Here is a 5280-nt window from a genome sequence, read left to right as displayed (position 1 = left end):
CCAAGTGCCTACAAATGGAGGAAAGACTGGGAAAACAGTCAAAAGGCTTGAGACAGGTTCTTCCTAGTGAAGGACATTGGGCCTGGATATCTTGGTCCCAGAGGCAGTCTGAAGAGAGGATTTTAAAATCTGGGACTGGTTAACAAGAAGTGAGAAGAAAAGCCAAAACTGGGAAGATACATGACTAAAGTATTAGTACATTTGAGGGAAAGGGAGAGAGGAATGGAGTTGGGAAAAAATAGGTGTAGGAGTTGTAGCCCCAGTGTATATTTTTCCAAAGCCTACATGGACCTCTGGAGACCCTACTCCTGGAAAACCTGAGAAACCTGCTGGCAAAATCCCATCACCTTCTAGAGGGGCTCCAAGTCAGTGCCTCTAAGAGTTACTCTTATAGCTCAAGGAACAAAATCCTGCATCATAGACCTGAAGTTTTCCTGTCCAGCTGTTACCGTTGCATGGCATGATTATTTTTTCCCCCTACTTGTTCCATTGCAATTATGCAACATAGAAATTCACCTCTAGACTGTGATGGGGAACACTTTTAACACTGCAGTCTGTCACCCAAAAATCAGAAACTAAAAAAAAACTCTGTGAGGTTCACATGTGAGTTGTATCTCATCCAATTTAAGTGTTTAATGGTTACTCATCTAAGACTAAGATGGTGAATTCAGACTGCTCTTAGATAGAAACCTTCAGAGAAAACTGATTGCATTCTAGAAGAAGAGATCTAAAATGTCTAAAATGCACAGGGCAGGCAAGATGACAAGCTGCCTACCACAGTCTGTGTCTCTACGGTCTCTGAAAGACAACCAGTCCAACTTAGAAATGTCTAGTTTAGCTTGAAAATAGCTTTTAGATGTCCCAGGTGATGTGAATCCAAATTACATGTTCCTATATTTGTGTCTGATACGAGAGTCCGTTGTATGATTTGTGGAAGTGTTGAAGTCCAGGCCTTTCATGGTTTGCAAGTGCAAATTCCCTCTTGCATTTTTGTGTCCTGAGCAGTGATATGAGGCTCTTGACTACACTTGAAATTAATGAGGATCAATGCTTTAAATGCAGTACTATATACTTCAAGACTATGGAAAAATGAGATCCTCATTATCTCAAACTGGCCAGCTGGGTTTAAAGAGCCTTTTTGATATCAGTTTACCTGGGTATAAAATGGTAGCAGTAGTCCCTAGAGGCTCTGTGAAATCTGTTAGTTAGTTCCTGCAGCCACCATGGTTACTGGCACTGCAGAATCCTAGAATCATAGAGTGGTTTTAGATAGAAGGGACCTTAAAGATATCTAGGTCCAAACCCCCTGCCATCAGAGCAGCATTTTGAAATACTGTCTGCAAGTTTTTGCTATCAAGAAACCATCAGAGGGTGAAGAGAATACATGGTATCTTGAAAAGCCATTCAGTACATTCTCATCAGCTGTGCTGGGCACCAGAAGAGGGAAGGGACTTGGGAAAAACAGAAGGTGGTGGTGCCATTGACTGTCATAATGCTATACAGGTGCAAACTGAATTTAAGTTGCATAGACAACCAAAATTCTGGCACTTTTCTAACTTTCTCTTGGTGCTCTCTTGGTCCTAAAAATGTTGTTTTGACACATGGTTGTCCGGGAGTGTGAGACAGATACACCTCTGGTATATTCCATCTGGAGATTCTGCCTAAGATCCTCCCTTTTTTAACTTCCCTCAAAATCTTTTGTGCATGTCTTTACATACCCAAACTTAATATTCAAGATATGATGCACTATCAAAATATATCAAAATATTCAATATATTTTATATTGAGGGGGAAACTGTGAGGTACAATGTTTGGGTTTGATATGGATGCTCAGATACAGGTATGGTACACAGGTAAAAATTTCAAAGTAGATGATAGCAAATTTCATCTGATAGGAATGAATTTGTCATTTTTAAAGAACTTGAACACTATCACGTTTTTAAAGCTGCATCCTCAATATTGGAATCACCTTCCTCTGCTTAACATTTTATTGATTTCTTTCCTCTTTAACCTACAGCCACAGTCTCATTATCACACATTGCATTCCTGCACTGACAATATGAAATTCACAATATGAAAGACAGGATGGCAAATAAGTGTGATATCATATTATTAAAAATTTTTCCTGTCTTATCTTTCTCCTGACAGATTTTTTTTTATTAGTACACTTTAAGAATTCCACAGATCCCACTTTCCGAGTTACTGATGTGGCTTTACTCTGTAAAACAGAAGACTCTGAATAATTAGCATTTTGTTCGTCAGCCAAGTATCTCTCTTGCCTCCAGGCATTACTGCAGCATGAGTAAAAAAAAAAAAGTCTGAAATTTTTCCATTACATTTACCTCCCATATTCTTCAGCTGGTTCTTTCTCCAAAATAACTGTCCATATCATACAATTTTTATTGTTGTTACTGAAATACTTTGTGGCTATAATAGGCATTGTAAATTCTTGCTGTTTGTATTTTCTTACCTTCACAGAATTTATATTTATCTCTACCTCTAGCTATATTTATATTCATACTGAGAAAATATATTTTATATAAAACATGTATTATATGGAAGAATGTAGATATCACTACCATACCAGAATATATATACTTATATCTATATACCATGATATATATATGGAAATATATATATATGGAAATATATATATATATATATATATATATGAAATAAATATTAAAATAATTTTTACCTGAATATATATGACCTAGTTGCAAAGTGACAAATAGCAAATCTAAATCTTGTCAGATGTATCTTCCTAAGTACAAATTTTGAAAAATATGTATTTTTTGTAAATGATACTGCTATAAGAAGAAATGTAAAACATAAAGAATTTTAAGAGTGTTTTCCAGCTGAAATGCAAAGCTAATAATGGAAATTATTACCTTGGGTATTCATTATCTCAGCACTGCAAGAGATTTTTCATATTGTTTATGACATTAACATTTGGAAAATACTCCAAAATAAAAAATTGTTTGACACATGCACCAAGTGCCTTTCAGTCTAAAATGAATATTTTAAATGCATTGAAGCATGTATATTTAATGGTGGGTTTGAGTATTTATTTACTGACTTACATAGAAAGGATTCAGATGACATGAATATGGAGTGCTAGGCATCATTTTCACGAATATTAAGTGAATGTTCTGTTAAAGCAACTTTTATATATATACATTGTTGAGCACCTTGTTCAGATAAAGTATTTTTCTTTGAATTTGTACATATATTAGTATATAAATTAATATATGTATTCATATATAATTTTCATTATATATGAAAACCAGGGCTATGTACTAACTGAGGGCTGAGGTCTAATAGCTGAGGGCTTCATTTACTGATACATTTTTTGCTTTTATCAGAACAAAACCCTCATGTTGACTGGCAGCACACTGGAAATCTAGAAGGGACTCAGTGGCCTCTAAAGGAAATATAGTTTTAAATCCTGCCCTGCCTCCCTCTGAAACCTGCAGTGACTTTACTTTGAACTGCAAGGGAGTGATATCGATTCTCAGCTGATGTCACAGTGCCAATAAACACGGTCCATTCAGAGGAAGGGAAAGAAAGCCTGTCTTGACACTGCAAGACCTGTGTGTGCTCAACCAGACAAAGAGAAAATATTAGCTTCTGAGGATCCATCCTTTCATTGCAGTTCTTCAAAGAACTGTGGATCTGAGATGCCCTTCATGAATTTGCTTATATCATGAGCAAAGAAACAGGAGAAGAGCCATGCTTGTTTTTTCTCACATTGAAGCCAAGAAAAAAACAAACTGATTGAAGAAAAACTGATGGTATTTTTCTGAAGAGGTTACTGTTTTTCTTCTCATTCCTGCTGCAGCTTCTGTTCTCTTTTATTGCTCACTTTCCATGGTAGGAGAGCAGGTGCAAGGCAGACGCTTTGACAGTAGAGATGTTCTAGTACTATAATTATAATCAACATTTCTGTGTAAAATACCCAAGGGCTTCTGCATACACAACACGTATAGGAAATTCCACATGGAGTTTTCAGTTGCTTGCTCTTAGTCATAAATGCTAATATGTTTAATCTCCTGGAGAATTCAATTTTTTGAGGGGGTGGGGAGGGGGTGGTGGGTCAGAGGTGAGATGAGAGGTAATGTCTCTCGAAAGTACTGGCTTGACCAGGCTTAATCCTTCCTTGCATTCAAAATGCCCTTGGTGTAGTGGAATGAGAGGAAGCATTGTGAATACTTTGCAAAAGCTTGGATTTATGAATGGCATCAGCCTTAGCCTCCCCAGCACACCCTTAGGTATGTATGCAAGGCTGACAGTGGAGAAGGAGCAGAGGCATGAGCAATGCTAGACTCTGTCATTTTTATGGGCTTTACATGGGCATGAGATTCCTATGAAGGATATAATTTTCAATAAATAATTTATTTCAAAAGGTTCGTCTCTGTGTGTGCAAATGTGCATCTTTATTTCTGTTAAATAACTGTGTACAGGCTGAGAAATACTTGAATTTTGTTTGTTTATTTTAAAACACACATCTCCATTTTTAATAAATTATGCACAAACTGGTCTTGTAGTTCCTTCTAACCAAACTCTTCTGTATCAATGAAGTCTGTCAGCAAGATGGACAGACTTACCACAGCTCTCTGCTCTCCTGTTGAACTGGACTGCTGTGATTCAGTGTCCCACACACATTCCTGTTTATCAGTTAAGATTTCAATTTCCCAGACATCTCAAGTATTGTGATTAAGAGTCTGTGTTTCCATAAACCAGAATTCCAGTAAATATAATATAGACAAATGTAGAATGTCTGAAAACCCTAGCTTTCAATGTAGAGGGGAAGGGGTCTGCTAGCATTCAGGATTTAAAAAAAAAAAGAAGAAGAAGAAAAAAAAAGAGACTGTAGGAGTGCTTTAAAATGGAGGATTGAGGACAAGGTGACAGATGCAGGAGAGCATGCCAGTTGGAGTGACTCATTATCGAAAGGGCAAAACTGAAAACACTCTGCATGCCTGAGACAAGATGACAAAATCCAAACATCTTGTAGATGCCTCGTAAGTAGGCTAGAAGGTAATCAGTGTGATACTGTAATACAGTGGAGTTCAAACATATCTGAATAACAGAGAAGACTACACCATTAGAGGAGCAGTAGTGTTTGTTAAAAGAAAGTGGAGTTTCACAACGGTAACAGAACGAATATGTGCTGTAAAATAAATTTGGGTTGAAATTTCCTAGCCAAGAGTTAAAAACCAGTTTTCCTGGACTTGGAAGTCAGCCTGGCCTATCTAGAGGACAGCACACCCCATCCCA

The 5280-nt window shown here is 37.0% G+C and overlaps 1 long non-coding RNA gene across 1 annotated transcript in view; it reads left to right on the top strand.

The window, feature by feature from the left end:
* LOC114069464 overlaps nt 1–3804 on the top strand; it is a 16537-nt gene extending 12733 nt beyond the window's left edge. The window contains exon 2 of the long non-coding RNA XR_003573781.1: nt 3366–3804. This is a non-coding gene — a long non-coding RNA (uncharacterized LOC114069464). The remainder of the gene's footprint in view (nt 1–3365) is intronic.
* Nucleotides 3805–5280: the final 1476 nt, after the last annotated feature.

This window comes from Empidonax traillii, unplaced genomic scaffold (assembly GCF_003031625.1).
Source record: "Empidonax traillii isolate 1590-97213 ecotype Southwest subspecies unplaced genomic scaffold, ASM303162v1 scaffold1267:size142893, whole genome shotgun sequence".
Lineage (NCBI taxonomy): Eukaryota > Metazoa > Chordata > Aves > Passeriformes > Tyrannidae > Empidonax > Empidonax traillii.
Note: the sequence above shows the minus strand (reverse complement) of the source record. Positions and strands in the feature narration are given on the sequence as shown.